The sequence below is a fragment of the Apium graveolens genome, unplaced genomic scaffold (assembly GCF_009905375.1).
Source record: "Apium graveolens cultivar Ventura unplaced genomic scaffold, ASM990537v1 ctg6390, whole genome shotgun sequence".
Classification (NCBI taxonomy): Eukaryota; Viridiplantae; Streptophyta; class Magnoliopsida; order Apiales; family Apiaceae; genus Apium; species Apium graveolens.
In genome coordinates, this window is record NW_027419434.1 from 81,849 (window position 1) to 102,917 (window position 21,069).

Below are 21,069 nucleotides of genomic sequence, written 5' to 3' on the forward strand. Positions count from 1 at the left end.
GCTTTGTCTCGCCTAGGTAAATAACACATGTAAGGTCATGACTAGTATTGAGCACATTAAGTAGGTTTGCCACAAGATTGCAATACATTTATCTGGTGTTTGTTTCCTATATTTTGCTCGATGAAGCAATGTGAATCTTATTTTTATGCATAGGCTATGTTACAATTTTGTAAAATTACATATTTTTTAGAAAAGAATTATATTAATTAAGCAAGCAACTACATTAGAAAAAGAAAAGGTAGGGGTGGGGGTGGGGATAAAGATACGTGAACATGACACAAATTTGATCGACTGCTCTTGCAAACCGATGCTTCTGTTTTGAAAGAGGATCTATTTACTTGGTTTTAGTCTCGACTATCAACAATGTTGATTTCTCAGAGGTTAGTTTTCATTCTTTAATTTATTAGTGTATCTCATTATACAAGATATATCATATAGTAGGTAATAGTATCATGAAATTACATGAAAGTGTTGGATTGATTGCTACTTAATTGTATGTTTGCTTTTTGTTGCCGATGGATATTAGTCACACCGGTGTTTAGTCTTTATACAATGTTGTAACAATTAATTAGTCCGGTGGCACCTACGGAAGCTAGTTTTATTCATTTGATTATACTTAGAACTTGAATATCTGTAATTGATTTTGACATTTTGTTAAGTTAGTTTTTTCGCCCTTGTACTATATATGGTACATGGGCGGGGATATATTGGCCGTGTAAGTTAAATTTATTAAATATAAATAAAAAAATGATTTCAAAGGCGTGTGCAAATTTTTATTCAAAGCTTGTAAGCATATAATTCTTGTATGGCTAGCTAGATTCTAATATGAAATTATTGACATGCATGCTAGAACGCTACTGGCTTGATATGTATAATGTATTAAACTGCCCTCGATACATGTGTGACATGTATGCGCATTGCACTGTAAACTTAAGTGTGGCCTTCACACAGCCGCAACTCATTATTACCCACTTCGCTCATTTTTCTATATGATTTTGATTGTATAATTTTTACACACATATGGCTGATGTTTGCACACATGGAAAACAAACTCACATCCACAAGTTAGATAAGTGAGGGCAAAAATGCTTGCATAATATCTCAAGAAAGGTTTACGACACTTGCAATACATAGAATTGACTAAGGGGAAAACATTTGCAATATATCAAGGAAGTCCGGGAACACTTGCCTTAAGAAGGCTGGACTAACTCTCGTCTTGATGTGGAAGCAACCGGGAGCACTACTCGACTTTGACGGCAAGTTTACTACCTTCTTCTGAACCTACACAAAATATAAGGCCTCATCAAGATACACTCTCACAGGGACAACAACCTAGTTAAAGGTTTCAAAACATATTGGCACTTAGGCCTAACTACACATTTGACTCTTTACTCATCACTTATTATGCTCAATAATTTAGGATCACATAACACATTTAATCACATAATATACAACTTGGATATAATGGTGTGCTATTGAGTTTTGAATGATCTCACTCAACCAACACGATTGACTCGAAGTGCTACCTAGTCTAGTGCAACCCAACTAGCTCTCCAAACTCGAAGCGCCTTTCCTAGCAAAAATCCATTTCACTTAGCCACACCTATGGCCTAACCTTCTTCTTTCCTCTTACTAATCATTAGACTTAATGGTCAACTCAGGCCTCACCTCTAAGGATGAGAAATCTAAGTACAAGGACAATGTGCTCCCATTTGCATAAGAGACTGTCCCATTTGTCTTAACAGTTAGAATATTATTTTATCTATCGAGCCATCAAATTTCACACTCAAGGTTTGACACTCAAATTTCTACAGTGGAATCTCAGGTCCTAAATCTAACTTGTGCATTTGTAATTACACCAAGGCTCAATTTAGGCCTCCTTGGGCCTACTCTCAAAGATAGCTCTCCCCTATCCTAGTGACACTCAAACTGCCCTGTTTTGAACTCACTTAATACCCTTGGTTTTAACTCTAAAACCTCGAAAAATGGCTTGTAAAAACTCCCACAAACTCCCTAGTATCAATGCTAAGCAAGGCCTAATGAGGGCCTACCAATGACACCTCTTTCTAAGCTTAAAAGTGCTCCTCACTCAAACTGCCTCTGTTCTGACCAGATGTCATGATTCGACTTGTGCACCTAACTAAATGGGTTCGTTTCTTACATTTAAAGCTTCTGGGATCAACTATAGGTCAAGTCCTAACTTCTGGTGACTTGGGCCTCCAAATGCCCAACGAATGCCCATTCAAAACTCTCCTACAAACTAGTGCAACATTCTGGAAAAACACAAACCTTACACTATCCCTTCCACTTTAACTCCCACTTATAAACCATGAACCTAATCTTTAACCAAGCACAAATACTAACCTAATACTCTCATCTATCCCACTATCGCATGGTGGAGATCATTCATACTCCAAGGCACCATGACCAAATTATATAAATAAAGTAGTAAGACTAACACTTAAATCACGTTTTTGAGTACTCAAGCACAAAGCGAATATCCATATTAACATGCAAACACAATACCATTTAAATATACTCATTATGTGGCGCCCTCCAAACCCGGATCAGAAGTCTGGGGTCCACAACACAAATACAATATCTCAACCTGTATATGAAATATTAATTGCAATGACCCTGCTCTATATAACCACGGATCGCAACAGGTTAAAGTATGAAAACAAGCCACAACCTTAACTTTTATTACAACGTACAAAATTTCCCTTTAATTTAACTTACATCTGATAATAAAAGTATTCGTACAATTTGACTATCTTTCTACCCCATGAAGCTTCTGCTAGCTCGATCCAACTCAACTGGAACCTTAGCCCACACTTTGGACTGAGGAACTTCACTATCATCCATATCCTTTTCAACTGTAACATATATAAAAAGATTTGCAAGAGTGAGCTAACTAGCTCAGCAAGTCATGATAACGATAACTGAGGTTCAAAAATGATCAAATGAGATGATTCAAAGGAATCAAGTTTCTTTTTAACTAATTATTAGAACTGGATATTCATTTTAAGTTATAAAACCAAGGTTAGGATGCTGATCAGTCACGCACTAACCCCGAGCAAAGCACACAGCACTGCTCTAATTACTGGATCGAAGGCACACATTGGCCTAATTCGACCACGAATCTGTTCTGACCACGAATCTGGTCCACATAAGAAAACTATCCAATTTTAAAACAATTCAGTGTTAAAAAAACAATGTAATTCAATAAGCAAGATCATAATCCATATTGATAAAGCATTTGTACAAAAGCGTAATGCGTTTTATGAGTATCATAAGGGTATATCAAGGCATGTACGAGAAACGGTTTTCAACCTGTAAAAGGATCAGGTATTAGACAAATAATGATTTTTCAAGGTATAGTTCTTTGAGGTTTTTAATAATGGTTGAAGTATAAAAATTTCTGTATTTTCAAACAATTTTATTTCAGTGTTTGGCGTTTGGTAGTTATACATTTGGGAAGTAGTATCATATTTGTGTGATTTGTATCTGAGGATCAACAAAGGATGGTTTACAAAGAATAAGGCTTACGGCTCAAGATCAAGAAAATCAGGGTTCAAGGTTTAATAGTTTAAAGCACTTGCAATGTAAAACAGGAGTTATTTTGATTAATAGCGACATGTTATGAAATAGTTCGAAAACATTGGTAATATATCTTGAAGAAAAGTTCAGAAAAACTTGCCTTACAAGGCTTTATAACTATTACTGATCAACTCTGAGCCGACTCTGTCGCTCAGGCTTTAACGTCCAACCAGTAGATCCCATTGGATTCAACTTCGACACTCAGGTCTTTCTGTTGAAACTCTACTGAGTTCGTCGACTGACCACTAGGTTATCTTTAGTCCATCGTCCACTTTCAGGTTCCCGACTATAACCTACAGGGTCCAAATACCCTACGTTAGACGTCTAGGTATGCTTGACATATCCTCGATACTAATTCTCACCCAACAATATTCAAACCCGACTCGTAATTATTCATATTAGAATAAAACAGACAACAATTAGGGTTCACATTCTCGAAATCGATCCAGTGTTCGTTTTTACAAAATTCGTATATTCGTTATTTACGAAAGTAGGGTTATTGAGTTTTGGCAAAATGTTTCACTATAACATACAATCAGGTTTTATATAAAACATACGTATATGTATTTACTTATACTCTTTTAACGTCCCTATAATCCTCGGATACGCTTCCCGTATTCCGTAGTCCGATTTCCCGGAAATCGGACAGCGTCCCCTTTGTTTATCGGACAACCCGTCGAAATATCATCGACGTCTATCACAACAATCAACCACTCAAACAATCCAATCATTACAGTTCATAATTCACAATTCGCAATTCACGGCTCAATAGGACTTTTAAAACCAAATAGTAGTTTTCGTTCCGAAAATAATCATACGAACTATTTTATTTATTCTGTAAGTTTAGGACTCATAACGTATCATCACAGTCCACCGTCGGCTCGCCGAGGCTCATCGCCGACGGCGGTAAAATTCGCGGGTGCCCGATTATTCTGGGTTTCCGTCACGAATTCCACCGATTAAATATCGAGTATCTGTACAAAGTGAATTTATTTCATTAAAATAATCAATGAATTTTCCTACAGAAAATTAAAAACTAAATCAATACTCGCACAACAACCAAAATAAGCGAACGGGGAAAAACAGAGTAACAGCTGAGCAGAAACATCACAACCAAAACAGCACACGCCACACACCGAATACACACACATCCGGTCGCCTGGTCAGAATCCAAACGACGGCAACCGGAAACCAAAACAATCAGGAAGACAGAAGCAACCCAATAGCATGTAACAGAATAGCAGGCGACACAACAATAACACACCCAACTGAACACACATACATACATATGTATGTATATATTTACAGATACAATTAGGCAAAACAGAGCTAAGCAACCTAACCAACCGGAGATGGGCGGTGGTGGCAGCAAAGTCTAAGCAGGGATAGCCGGAAAAATAGCGGCCGGAACTCACCCGAACAGAGAGGAATGGGGAAGAGGAAATAGGGAGAAGAAAAAGATTAGAGAGAGTTCGAGAATGAACGAAACAAAAGAAAAGGGGGTATTGTTATTTTATTTTTATTTTACTGACAGATGCTGCAAGAAGGATATAACACGTGTCCCCCTGCTTATTAAACCGACATGTTTTTGAAAAGATAATTACAAGCTTTTAAGACCCGGTTGTTTCGAATCTCACAAATTTACGAACCGAATTGCACTTTAAACAATGCCAGAAAATTACGAAAGTAGTCTTAAAAAGTTATAAATATCCTGAAGTTTATAAAACATAAATTCCGTAATTTTAAAACAATTTCTAAAACGCAATTTATACCCGCTTTTCTCAAATAAACGAAACAACGTGCGGGTAAAATTAATCCCGAAAATTTCAAAAATAATTTTAAAATTCTCAGAATATTCCAAACTTAGATAAATATGAATTTCATAATTTTTGAAGAATTCTTGAATTAATTATGGATTTTACAAATAAAAGCATTCAGAAAATCATTTGAAGATAAATAATTAATAAAATATTGATTTCTCAATTTTATAAAATCCTAAAAATAATTATTGAAATTATAAAATCATAAAAACAATTTTAGAGACATTTCAAATATTTATACAAATAAAGTTGCATTAAATCCACTTTAAAAGTGGAACAATTCAATACAATTCCTAAATTAATCACGCGAACAACCCGATACATCATAAATCACACCTAGATAATAATCAAACAACACATGACGGTCAAAACCAATACAGATATTTTATTTAATAATTTCCATAATAATCACATATTTAAATAATTCGAAAATACACGGGTCGTTATATCCTTCCCCCCTTAAAAAGATTCTGACCTCAGAATCTGGTCTAGTTACACAAGTGAGGATATTTGTCAAGCATATCTGACTCTAGTTTCAAGTAGACTCTTCTACTCGAGGATTTTAAACGTACTTACTATAGATATACACTCATTTCCAATGACTTGCCTTTAATGATCAAGAATTTGGATCGATCACTATATGCAAAACAAACTTGGACAAGAGCCCATTGGCTCCTGATCAATCACTTGATTCGAATCAGATACTTATCGTCTTAACATTGACACGCAGAACACATTATGTGTACATACTGCTATAACTGTAATATCAACTTGAACAACTTTATCTATATTTATCAATACCTCGAATGGTTTACTAAATTTAGGACTTAACTTGTCCCTTCTACTCAACTTATCCAATCTCTTTCAAGACAACATTTTTACTAATACTACTAGTCCTATTTCTATATTCATACTCTCCCTCGATACAATTCCGCTTCTTTCTTTGTTTACTCTGAGCTACTTCAATCAATATCATTACGCTCTTGGTGTGCTGGATTAACTTAGAATTTAACCATTTTATTTCTCCCACTTTATCTCGATAAAAATGGGGACCTACACTTGCGTTCACATAAAGCTTGGTAAAGTGGCATTCCAAAGTTGACATTGCTGATAAATTATCGTTCCAGTGTTTCCTTAAAACTTCACCTCTCAACATATCTTACACTTCCTAAATTATTTCCGTACTTTGACTCTCCGCATAAGGATGTTAGACGGTGCTCGTTTTCCACTTGGTTTCTAAACAATTAAGCATCTCTTATCATTTTTTATCAGTTAAGGCTGAAAAGTAGTCTTATATATTCACGTATTATCACCTTTAAGTATTTAAACTTCAGATTCCACTCTTTCCCATTCGTCTATTAATTTCTCGGTGGTCTTAATTACATCCAATCTTCTCTGTCGGCATAATGCATCTGTTACCATACAGCTTTGCTTAGGTAGTTGTTAATGGATTAATTCAGAATTTTTGTTAACCCTAGTCAAAATTTCATTCTTGAAGACTCAACGTATAGTTGTTTTCCTTCTGATTTTTAGAGAAAAATCCTTGGGCATCCCACGCAGACTCTCTTATTCCTTGAGTAACTGAGGATGTTATCAATAAATACAGTTTACTTATCCAAATACTCCTTATACACCACATTCCTTAATTCCTTAGAGCCGCTTGATACACTTGTCATTTCACATAATATCATCAGAGCTTGCAATGCTCTAACTCACTTTAATCGTAATCTCTGATATTTTCTCAGGTCATATCTTAAGTTAATTCTCAATACATAACACACTTCTTAAATTAGGTCTTATAAGTAATCAATTCTTTATAGGGTCTCACTTCTTCTTATTCATTGTTTTATTAAACTCCCGATAATCAGTACATACTCTTATAATTTCATTCCTTTTCTCCATGAACATCACTGGTACCTTTCACGATTCACTTCTTGTAAAACCATTCCCTGGGTCTGCTTTATCCGTTAGGCCTCCAATAGTTCACCTTAATTCTTTGACGTGTCCAACACTTTCTAATCCATTTTGAAATATCCTTCTTATACCTGGTTATCGTTGTTTTTCTTTTATTTCCATATATTTTGGCATCTCTTCAATAGAGTATATACTTTATACTATGAATTCCCTATGGCATCTCATTTCTTAATTCTTCTACTTGTAACTTCCAAGTGCTGGAAGAGAACCTGGGGATATCGTGATCATTCTCCTGGGTGCATAAATATCCTCTCACTACTGCTAACATCGTGATCCATTATCTTCTTTTGACATCTCCTTATCTTTCTCTTAACAACTTCGACTGAAAGGTCATACTATCCATCCTTGCTCCTGTTTGGATTATAAACTCTGACTCCCAATTCCAACTTCTAAAATTCCATAGAAAATTCTTCCGGTATAGTTTCTATGTCCGTTATTGCTTTCCTCTATCTTTGCTTTTCCTCGTGAATACATACTTGAACCTCTTATGGCCCGTATAGATCTTACACCTTTCTCCATACATATCATGTTTCCCAAATATTTCAAAACGAATATTATTACTGTTAATCCCAAATTATGGGTAGGATACTTCTGCTCATAAGGTTTCGGTTGTCTGGATGCATATACAATAACTCTATTGTGCTGCATCAACACACATCCTATTCCCTAATGAGAAGCATCACTATAAACTACCAAACCTCCTTGATACTTTTAAATTGATAAAACAGGTGCTGAAACCATTCTTTCATTTAACTCTGCAAAACTTTCCCTTCATCCTTCTCTATTTCATAAAACTTCTTGCTTTTCCTGGTTAGCTTCATCTAAGATATTGCAACTTTCACGAAATCTTGCACAAATTTCCAATAGTAACCGACCCATGATAAAACTTCTTACTTTTGTTGGTGTTTCTGGTCTCTTTTCATTCATAGTAATTTTAACTTCTGCTGAATCTCTTTTGATCTTCTCTACATTGACTATTTTTTCTAAGAACTATATTTCATACAACTTCTTTCTTCTCCAACTTCCCAGTCATCATTAAATGCTTTGCATGGTCCTCCGTTGACTTTAAGTATCACAACTATAGCTTACTCGGATATTCCTTAAAGGTGTTGTCCATCCAGTTCAAATATTACTAGCATATTGGTTAATCCAATTGATGATACGAGAACAGTACTTAGTTCTGAAAATTATCTTTGATATATCCATTGGTTTAATCTTTAGTTGGTGAAATACCAAGTCTTAAATCAATCTCATAAAAGTACTTTGCTTCTTTCGTTTGATCAAACAAATCATTGGGTCGAGGTAACAGATACTTGCTTTTGACAGTAAACTTGTTGAGCTCTTGCTACTCGACGCATAATCATATACTTCCATCTTTCTTATTAACATTTAATACCGGTGCACCTTATGGGGTACACTAGGTCTAATCGCTTCTTCTTCTAGCATTTCTTACATTTACTTTGCTAACTCCTTCACTTTAACTGGCGCCATTCTGTGCGGGGCCTTGGACACTGGCTTCATTTCAAGTGCTAAGTCAGTCACGAACTAAATTTCTATATCCGAAGGAAATGTTGATAACTCATCCAAAAACATATCTTGAAACTCCTTAATTACTATAAAATCTTCAAACTTTGTTTGCTTCCGACTTTTATGTATTCCATAATCACCATAATACTCATATCTTGATCACCGTAATCATCATTAACAAATTCGTTACCTTCTTTCATCTTCTGAACCTCCTCACCTTCTCATTTGGCATCCTCAGAATTATCTTTTCGTCACGACGGTCTGTTTGGACATCACGCTTTAGTAGTCAATCCATTCCTTAGAATAATATCAAATCCTCTTATCTTCCAGGATATCAATTCTACACAACTTATTGCCAGGATTCTCAATTTCACCATTGGTACTCACTTATTTAAAAACTACACGTTCTTGACTTGCTAGTCCTTTAATCACAATCTTATCAATTCAACAGGGTAATTCATCTTATCAACAAAACTTTGAGAGATAAACAATTGAGTTTCTCCCACATCTTTTAATACTTTAACGCATAAGGTATTCACCCTGATCATCCATATCATCACATCCGTATTCTGAATAACATATTTCACAGGAAAATCGCATATTCTCGTTCTCGAAAACGTATTCCTTGTTGGAGTAGATTCCCTTGATTCTTAGTGGATTCTTCACTGGGACTAGTGATTTGCAATCCTCGCCAGGTGCCCTTATTTCCTTCCCATACTTAAGATGTAGATGGAACTTCGTCCACTTGATTCAGGATACGTTGATTTCTGTTTGAAAACTTCTTGCAAAGAACGACAGTACAACGAAACGACTAGTAGGATTCGAAATTCCACAAAATTAGAATTGAAAAGAAAGAAGAAACAAGGATTTGAATATGAATGAGACAACCACATTGGTACTTAAGATGGCCAGTCTCTCATACCATATGGCATACAGCACATGATTAGGTGGCGTCCCACCTGACTCTTCGTCATTCTGACAAAGTGTCTCACCATAACACTGTTTGTCCCAATCAGAAAGCAAGACTTGAGGGAATCAAATAAATTTGAAAGGAATGGAATATCTTCCTTTTTGATATCATCATAAAGAATTAAGAAAAGAAGTTCATACATTTTTAGGAATTAAAAAGGGATATACGCGGTAATATTAAAGACAAGAACGATACCACTGGTTACCATCCACATTTCATTTGTATTCATCTTTCGAGCTCGTTCGATCATATCCCAATTACGTCATATAACAACTTTAGAAGGTACACTGAAATGCCTTCGCAAATTAAGCATTATGGTAGATTCTTATTTGTTACGTCTTGCATCTCTAACATCGTACCTACACATATAATACCTTAAAAATTCGATTATAATGGCGTTCCTACCTGATAACTTCGAGATTCCTCTTTTAATTTAGAATAACCACGTACCATTTGACATAACGATCCTTTTGTTAATAATACTCTGCTTTTAGAGAGATCTGGAAATTTTTCCAATATTCTTCGATCACGCTTCGGCTTCTGTTGAATCAATGAATTTTTCGAACTCTGATAGTCCTAGTAATTGAATGTATAGTTACTCTGTACGCTAATTATGTTGTAAATTTTATCAAACAATATTTGCACTTTATTGTTAGGAATAATCAACTCCTTCATAATCATAGGTTACTTCGTTCTCGGAATTAGCAATACTAAGTCTGAAACAGCATCCTTCCAGGTAATCCGGGCTTTTTAACAAACAAGAAACTCAAGTAGTAACTTGACAACCAATGTTTAAAAATCATTTTATTCGAAAAGGCTTTTAGAAATTTGTAAAGGAAAATCATTTTCGAAAACTTGTTTAAAAAGTTTGGAAAATCACAAACCTGGTTGTCCTTACTATATGAGTTGGTTGTTGTCCTTCCGACCTATAACAAAGTACCATATTAAAAAAACAATTTCATAAAAGTTCGTTCACTCCAATCTACCTTTTCTCCTTTATCGGGTCCATTTGCCTTCCTTAATCGACGAAAACTTCAATTGTCGTTGCATGTTATCTTATTCGTAGCTTCACGTCAAAGCTTCCATACTGGTAATACTCCCGACATTACCGCTGCAGTAGTTAAGTAAAACAGGCTATCCAATAGTCAATAAGTCTATTTCATAGAACAAAGTTTGCTCGTATCACATCACATTACTACTTTATATATCACATTTATCATATCATCATCATTTAATTTCACAAAAATCCCAGGTTTATACTTTTCTCTCTTACTCTTTCAAAATTCTTCTAGTTCATCCCATACTTATTCACAGGTGGCTTAGTCACTAAGGGCTTCTTTTAACGCGATATCAGCTATCCTCTGAAACACTTAAATCTCCTCTCTAAACTTCGTCTCACCTTTATTTATAACTCAAGCGCTCACCATTTACTGTAGCTCTCGAATCCATCCTCGTAGGTACAATCGCTTCATAGGACAAGTTCTAAACTTGGGGTATAGAATAGGATGTAGGGTAAACTAGAGAGATACGCTCACAGCCTAATGTCCAGTGAAACAAGAATAAACAGATGGAGGTTCTTGAGTAGGTAATCTCATATCAAAAGGTGGAAAAGTAGCGTAGAATAGCTTGAAGAAGTGCAACCGTCATAACAGAAGGTAGTGCCATTAATACTGGTGGAGGAACAAGGTGCAATTCCAATCTGAGAGAAGATGATGATCCTCGAACGGAAAGCTCCAAATGATCAAATGACACCGGGAAATCAAGATCTGCCATTGCCGTTGTCTGGAAATCACGTCGCAAGCTGAGAATCCCGAATCGCAACACGAACCGTGTCGAAGACTTACTATATAGTCGCACTCATCCTAACAACGTCTTATCTTTCTGTTTCCTATTCCTAATCCTAACCCTCTACCCAATCCCGACAATCTAGGCTTGTTTCAGTGACTTATAACATGTAGCTCTGATACCAACCTGTGGCGCCCTCCAAACCCGGGTCAGAAGTCTGGGGTCCACAACACAAATACAATATCTCAACCTGTATATGAAATATTAATTGCAATGACCCTGCTCTATATACCCACGGATCGCAACAGGTTAAAGTATGAAAACAAGCCACAACCTTAACTTTTATTACAATGTACAAAATTTCCCTTTAATTTAACTTATATCTGATAATAAAAGTATTCGTACAATTTGACTATCTTTCTACCCCATGAAGCTTCTGCTAGCTCGATCCAACTCAACTGGAACCTTAGCCCACACTTTGGACTGAGGAACTTCACTATCATCCATATCCTTTTCAACTGTAACATATATAAAAAGATTCGCAAGAGTGAGCTAACTAGCTCAGCAAGTCATGATAACGATAACTGAGGTTCAAAAATGATCAAATGAGATGATTCAAAGGAATCAAGTTTCTTTTTAACTAATTATTAGAACTGGATATTCATTTTAAGTTATAAAACCAAGGTTAGGATGCTGATCAGTCACGCACTAACCCCGAGCAAAGCACACATCACTGCTCTAATTACTGGATCCAAGGCACACATTGGCCTAATTCGACCACGAATCTGTTCTGACCACGAATCTGGTCCACATAAGAAAACTATCCAATTCTAAAATAATTCAGTGTTAAAAAAACAATGTAATTCAATAAGCAAGATCATAATCCATATTGATAAAGCATTTATACAAAAGCGTAATGCGTTTTATGAGTATCATAAGGGTATATCAAAGCATGTACGAGAAACGGTTTTCAACCTGTAAAAGGATCAGGTATTAGACAAATAATGGTTTTTTAAGGTATAGTTCTTTGAGGTTTTTAATAATGGTTGAAGTATAAAAATTTCTGTATTTTCAAACAATTTTATTTCAGTGTTTGGTGTTTGGTAGTTATACATTTGGGAAGTAGTATCATATTTGTGTGATTTGTATCTGAGGATCAACAAAGGATGGTTTACAAAGAATAAGGTTTACGGCTCAAGATCAAGAAAATCAGGGTTCAAGGTTTAATAGTTTAAAGCACTTGCAATGTAAAACAGGAGTTATTTTGATTAATAGCGACATGTTATGAAATAGTTCGAAAACATTGGTAATATATCTTGAAGAAAAGTTCAGAAAAACTTGCCTTACAAGGCTTTATAACTATTACTGATCAACTCTGAGCCGACTCTATCGCTCAGGCTTTAACGTCCAACCAGTAGATCCCATTGGATTCGACTTCGACACTCAGGTCTTTCTGTTGAAACTCTACTGAGTTCGTCGACTGACCACTAGGTTATTTTAGTCCATCGTCCACTTTCAAGTTCCCGACTATAACCTACAGGGTCCAAATACCCTACGTTAGACGTCTAGGTATGTTTGACATATCCTCGATACTAATTCTCACCCAACAATATTAAACCCGACTCGTAATTATTCATATTAGAATAAAACAGACAACAATTAGGGTTCACATTCTCGAAATCGATCCCGTGTTCGTTTTTACAAAATTCGTATATTCGTTATTTAAGAAATTAGGGTTATTGAGTTTTGGCAAAATGTTTCACTATAACATACAATCAGGTTTTATATAAAACATACATATATGTATTTACTTATACTCTTTTGACGTCCCGATAATCCTCGGATACGCTTCCCGTATTCCGTAGTCCGATTTCCCGGAAATCGGACAGCGTCCCCTTTGTTTATCGGACAACCCGTCGAAACATCATCGATGTCTATCACAACAATCAACCACTCAAACAATCCAATCATTACAGTTCATAATTCACAATTCGCAATTCACGGCTCAATAGGACTTTTAAAACCAAATAGTAGTTTTCGTTCCGAAAATAATCATACGAACTATTTTATTTATTCTGTAAGTTTAGGACTCAGAACGTATCATCACGGTACACCGTCGGCTCGCCGAGGCTCATCGCCGACGGCGGTAAAATTCACGGGTGACCGATTATTCCGGGTTTCCGTCACTAATTCCACCGATTAAATATCGAGTATCTGTACAAAGTGAATTTATTTCATTAAAATAATCAATAAATTTTCCTACAGAAAATTAAAAACTAAATCAATACTCGCACAACAACCAAAATAAGCGAACGAGGAAAAACAGAGTAACAGCTGAGCAGAAACATCACAACCAAAACAGCACACGCCACGCACCGAATACACACACATCCGGTCGCCTGATCAGAATCCAAATGGCGGCAACCGGAAACCAAAACAATCAGGAAGACAGAAGCAACCCAATAGCATGTAACAGAATAGCAGGCGACACAACAATAACACACCCAACTGAACACACATACATACATATGTATGTATATATTTACGGATATAATTAGGCAAAACAGAGCTAAGCAACCTAACCAACCGGAGATGGGCGGTGGTGGCAGCAAAGTCAAAGCAGGGATAGCCGAAAAAATAGCGGCTGGAACTCACCCGAACAGAGAGGAACGGGGAAGAGGAAATAGGGAGAAGAAAAAGATTAGAGAGAGTTCGAGAATGAACGAAATAAAAGAAAAGGGGGTGTTGTTATTTTATTTTTATTTTGCTGACAGATGCTGCAAGAAGGATATAACATGTGTCCCCCTGCTTATTAAACCGACATGTTTTTGAAAAGATAATTACGAGCTTTTAAGACCCGGTTGTTTCGAATCTCACAAATTTACGAACCGAATTGCACTTTAAACAATGCCAGAAAATTACGAAAGTAGTCTTAAAAAGTTATAAATATCCCGAAGTTTATAAAACATAAATTCTGTAATTTTAAAATAATTTCTAAAACGCAATTTATACCCGTTTTTCTCAAATAAATGAAACAACGCGCGGGTAAAATTAATCCCGAAAATTTCAAAAATAATTTTAAAATTCTCAGAATATTCCAAACTTAAATAAATATGAGTTTCATAATTTTTGAAGAATTCTTGAATTAATTATGGATTTTACAAATAAAAGCATTCAGAAAATCATTTAAAGATAAATAATTAATAAAATATTGATTTCTCAATTTTATAAAATCCTAAAAATAATTATTGAAATTATAAAATCATAAAAACAATTTTAGAGACATTTCAAATATTTATACAAATAAAGTTGCATTAAATCCACTTTAAAAGTGGAACAATTCAATACAATTCCTTAATTAATCACGCGAACAACCCGATACATCATAAATCACACCTAGATAATAATCAAACAACACATGGCAGTCAAAACCAATACAGATATTTTATTTAATAATTTCCATAATAATCACATATTTACATAATTCGAAAATACACGAGTCGTTATACATTAACCCACTGTAAATACTATATTTTGACATAGTAGAACATTTGTCAATAAAAGTATTCTCATTTTTATCAAATTAAATTGTAATCAAGGCATATAATCGAATTTAAAGCCAAAATCATGTATATAGTCTAGTTTTTAACATGCACTCCTAGTACTCTAAAATTTTGAATGTAAAATCCACATGCAATCATTTAACACGCAATATCACAAGTATTTCATGACATGCAAGGGTTTTAAAGATCACGATCCATCAAAATTTAGTTTTAAAGCAACATGCAAGCAAGACTTCTTCACATAGCATTTAATCACAAATAAAGATCACAAAACTCTACTCCATTTGGCTCTTAAAGAGTCATTGCCGAATGGAAATGAGTGAATTGATAATATAAAATGGCAAGGAAGTCCTTCAACCATTGATCATTTCCACTCTTGATGTTTTGCCTTTATTTTGAACCTTAAACTCATAAGAATCAAGGTTTTTAACATTAGGCTTACTCAAAACTCAACATGCAAGCTTTAACCAAGTAGTACAATTAGTATTTAACTTACTAAACAAGTGATCAAGGATTAAAGAAGGGTTTCTTGCAAGAATTTTGGAAGAAAAGATGAAAGAAAAATGAGCGGGGGGGGCTTGGCTTCGTCCGAGAGAGAGAAATGAGGAGGGAGAAGAGTGAGTTGGAGTGTATAAGTGGAGAAAATGATTCAATATGTTGATATGGTGGTGTTGATGTTATTGGAATTATCAATTTACCTCTTTATCCCTCTCCTAAAACTAACAAGGTTTGCATGCAAGGGCAACTTAGGAAATTGACTAGTTAAAGTGAAGTTAGTGGGGTTGGATTTGACAACAATACCCCTCCCTTCAATTTAGTTGATCTTTGCATGCAAGGGTATCATGGTAAATGAAAAATTATTAATCTAATTAATCAAATATCACTTTAGAAAAAGAATTTTTATAATTAAAAAATATAAATCTATAAATCACAAAAATAATACCATAAAATAGTTTAGAATTTTAGAAACTTTTTGAGATCACTTCTAAAAATTTAAAGGAAACAAATTTTATATAAAGAATTTTCCATAAGATGAGTCCTAGTGGAGAAATAAATCCTTGTAGATTGGCCTCCAAGGAACCTCGTGGGATAAGGAATCAGCTTCCTACCTCTTAGGACTCCAAAGTCCATTCTAATTCTGAGACTTGACCACCAAGTCTCCTAACCCAAGTCCAATTCAAGGACTCCCAACATCTATATAAGGGGCCTCACCCCACAGATCAGAACTACATTTTTGACTTGATCTTTGGCATACAGCAAGGTACGTAGGCATCTTGTTAAGGCAGATCGAGTCACGAAACACAAGAGCAGTCAAATCGAGCCTCGAAGTTCACGTTCACTAGTAGTAAATACAACAATTATTATACCTTAGTTTTTGATCCATAACATTTGGCGCCGTCTGTGGAAATCGAACAACAACCGTGGCGAGAACACGGAGAGGAAGCAGCGCCCTTTAAGGGGGAACACCAGCAGGGACAACCCAAACGATTTCGTCAACCGTAGAGGTACCTCCGCATTCAACCTATTCCGCCACCCAAGGAGGAACCCAGTTAGGGACAACTGAACCTCAACCTCAAGGGACGATTCCCCCAGCTCCTCAAGGGACGAATCCTCAACTTCAACAGCTACATACACCTGTGAATTCTCGACCCGTTGGGTATGAGTATTCAACTATTGTGACCACTAACCCCCCTTATGGGATGCCCCTTTACCCCGAGACTGGAGGAAGTGGACATGCTGGACGGAGTGAAGCACGGGGATAAACACCCCCTTACATACAAGGTTTGGCTCCTATCCCGGAGGATCAGGAATTTTCTGGTCCTTATACTGAGAGAGACCCCGAATCTTCGGATGATGAAGTGGCCCCAAGAAGGAGACATACTGGAAAAGAGCCGATGCTTGATGGTAACCAACGTCCTAGGAGCACCCGAGGGACGAATTCCCAAGAAGTGCAGGAGAGAATCAGGGCTCACGAGGCTGAGATTCTAAGGCTGAGGCGCGACTTGGAGGCGCACCAGGCTCCTAGACCCCCACTACCACCTAGGGGGAGAAATCCTCCTCCAATCAAAGACCTGGATGGTTTATCACAAAGAAGGACTGTAGTCCCAAGGGCTGATCCGAGCAACCTTCTCCCCCTTGGAGATCCCGATGATCCTACTCCACCATTCACTAAAGAGATAATGAATGCCCATATCTCAAGGAAGTTCAAGATGCCCACTATCAAAGCTTATGATGGCATTGGAGATCCCGCTAATCATGTTAGGACATTCTCTAATGCACTGTTGTTGCAGACCGTGTGTAACACCACAACGCGAATTACTTAACAAAAGAAAATATACTACGATAACATTTCGATTTCATCATATAAGCTTCAACATTTTTTTTCCAACAAAACCCCATTACACACAAATAAAGTCTACTTTTATTCTTTAATACAAACCATACTTAAAAACGTACTATAAAACGTGTCATTACTAGGTGACATATAGAAAAACATATAGATAGGCCATCCCCAGGTCAAAGTAGCCATATGTACATCATCTAGGCAAGGTTCTGCTTCAGCTCGGTCCCATATCTACTTATTTTTATCTTTACCCTTGCCTGCAACACAAGAAAAACTATGAGCTACTTCGCTCAATAAGTAAAGTAACTAAAGATAAATAACACACATAAGTAACTCATCATGTATAAATGCATTTTCTCTTATATTAATTCTTTATGATCCCAATGCATTTATTTAGTGCACACTGTTTGATTCGACATGTTCCTGCAAGGCTTTCTTATCACATAATATACCATGGGAAACCTCCTCTGGCGCCATTACCAACAGAGTGGCTCGTTGTATACCTTATTCCATCGTTGCCCCGTCGAGCTCAAGACCTAAGGCGGCCTTGCTCTGTGGTATCTGATCACATAGATCTTAGATCACATAGATCTTAGATCACATAGATCTTAACATGAAGGAGGTAAGATCAACTCATATTCGATAATCGAACCTAGCCTGCCCGTAACGGGCTACCCTCACGAGCCTACAAAAGGCTTAATATAAACTCATCTTCTCGTAACAATGGCACAATTCAATATACATTTACCTTTTCCAATTAATCATATGCATAATCTCATAACTAATTAGCAACATATGCTATCACAATTTCACAATATCAACTTACACAAAGCCACAAAACTATAAACCATTCCCATAATCACAAAGTAATAGAAAATCGACAATCACAAAATACTGGTTCAAATAATAAATCTTGTGTTGCAGTTAAGTACTTTACTTACCTCGTGTCCAAACTTTCCAACTCTATCCTCAAAATACTTGATAAGTGGCATTTTATACCACTTAGAACGTCTTATAATGGCTTGAATTGATGTCTTGAAATCAAGTATTTTGCGTATTTGATGCATTTTTCTAGTGTTTGTGCATTTCAGGATATTACTTGCATTTGTGGGGAGATTTCATCAAGAATAAGCCTTAGTATGTGTTTGGCATTGCGAGTGGGAAGATAGGAGTGGAATGCAGCAAAGAACGGGAGCAAAATAACAAATTTTCCAGAAAGGTGTCGGGCGCCCGCTCAGCCTGGCGGGGCGGCCGCTCAGGAAGCCGGGCGCCCGCTCAGGATTGCTGGGCGGCCGCTCAGGGGCGCAAATTAAAAATCTTATTTTTTAGAGTTCTTGTTCTGCTGGACTTTTGACTTCCGAGATGGATGGGTTTTGTGGGGCTCTTATATACCTAGTTTTCAGAGATGTTTCACGTGTGTGAAGTGGTGGTATTAATCGAGGAGCAAGGAGATAAGGAAGAAGACCCGTTTAGAACATCGCAATAAAGAGGAAGCATAGTTTTCTTGTGATTCTTTTATTCGTTGTATCAGTGGATGCTAGTTTTCTTTACTTTGAACCTATTTACTCTTGTGACGTACTCTGGTTTAATATAAGTAGTTTTATTAATTATTCTCATGTGTTATTTTCATGTTTTCATATGAACCCATGGTGACGATGAGTTCAATCATGGGCTAATCGTGATCATGGGGTTGTAACGGATTTACTATGGAATTCTTTAGTTAGTTGTTTAATACCTTAGTGTGTGATGATTGTATGATATCTAGTATTGGTTGTGCTTATTCGTCTTATGTGTGTCGCGAACATATAAGATAGGGTGTTAATCTCTTGTGAAACGACTGTGGATCTTGAGGTTTAGAACTTGCCATGCTAGCATAGGTTCATGTATGTGTATGCATGATTAGTGGGTAACTCTAACCGTTTTACTTACCCTGTGTAATCATAAGGAATAACTTGTGCTTAAATCGTTATGTTGTCAAATTCTGTATACATATAGGGTCTCAACATAATTGATGCCTATTCAACTTCTATCGTAATTATGGATGTTTGGTAGAATGGTATTAGTACAACGAAAGTTGGCTTTTATCAGTTTCGTGTTATTCGATTAATATCATCACCGTTACATGCTAAGGGTAATAACAATAACTATTGAAGAAAGTAGTAATGAAGTTATGATCTCATATGTGTGGTAATATTATTAATTCAAGTATCAAGTAAGTGTTTAATTCTCGTAGTTAATTATAATTAATAATTAGTTAATCAAATCTATGTGTTATTATCTTGACATTGAGAAGTAATCATACATTGGTGAGTAAGTGTTAATTGAACATAATTAATCTGAGTCTCTGTGGGAACAAACTAGAAATTATTCTATATTACTTGCGAACGTGTATACTTGCGTGAATTATTAGCGCGTGTTTTCCGCCCTAACAAGTTTTTGGCACCGCTGCCGGGGACTCGGCGTATTTGTTTAGTTTATGTACTTACCATCAGTGGTCATTAGGACTCATTGATTAAGACGTGTTACTTATTGTTTCTGGTTGTGTTTCAGGTACTTTAGCGAGCGTTTATGCAAACACGTTCTCGTACTCGCAAGAGGACTTTAGATACGGTTGAGGAGACAGACGAAGTTCTTGATATTCCGGAGAAGATAGATTTTGAAGATTCGGATAAAGAAAGTGAGCAGAAAGAACCATTAATCATGGGTGATCGTATAGTTCAGGTAGATCCAGCTCGTATGGACTTTTCTCGGCCTAAAATTGATGATATTCAGTCAAGCATCCTTCATCCGGCTATTCAGGCCAACACTTTTAAAATCAAGTCGGGCACTATTCAGATGGTGCAGAATTCTGTTTCTTTTGGAGGTGCTACGACTGAAGACCCCAACATGCACATCCGGAATTTTGTCGAGATCTGCAGTACTTTCAAATATAATGGTGTGACTGATGAGGCTATCAAGCTGAGGCTTTTCCCATTCTCTCTGAGGGATAAAGCTAAGGACTGGTTATATTCTGAACCAGCTGGGTCCATCACTACTTGGCAAGATCTTGCGTAAAAGTTACTAGTGAAGTTCTATCCAATGGCGAAGACTGCAACTATGAGGAGTGCTCTTACTCAGTTTGCGCAGCAACCAACAGAATCTATGTGCGAAGCTTGGGAGCGCTACAAGGAGATGTTGAGAAAGTGTCCACATCATGGTATGCCTGACTGGATGGTGATCACTGGTTTCTATAATGGTTTGGGGGCCCAATCTCGGCCAATGCTCGATGCAGCAGCTGGAGGCGCCTTGTGGGCCAAAAGCTATACCGAGGCTTATAATCTTATTGAGACTATGGCTGTAAATGAGCATCAAAACCCAACTCAAAGGATGATGTCTGGAAAGGTAGCATGTTTTCTGGAAGTTGATGCAGCTACAGCTATTGCAGCGCAACTCCAAGCGTTGTCTATGAAGGTCGATTCTTTAGCCACCTATGGAGTCAATCAGATA

At 36.5% G+C, this 21,069-nt stretch overlaps 1 non-coding gene across 1 annotated transcript; it reads right to left on the reverse strand.

Moving 5' to 3' along the window:
* Positions 1-20,676: 20,676 nt before the first annotated feature.
* LOC141703256 (small nucleolar RNA R71) lies at positions 20,677-20,783 on the reverse strand. Its single transcript, XR_012567422.1, has one exon. It is a non-coding gene; the product is annotated as a small nucleolar RNA R71 (small nucleolar RNA).
* Between the last annotated feature and the right edge of the window lie 286 nt (positions 20,784-21,069).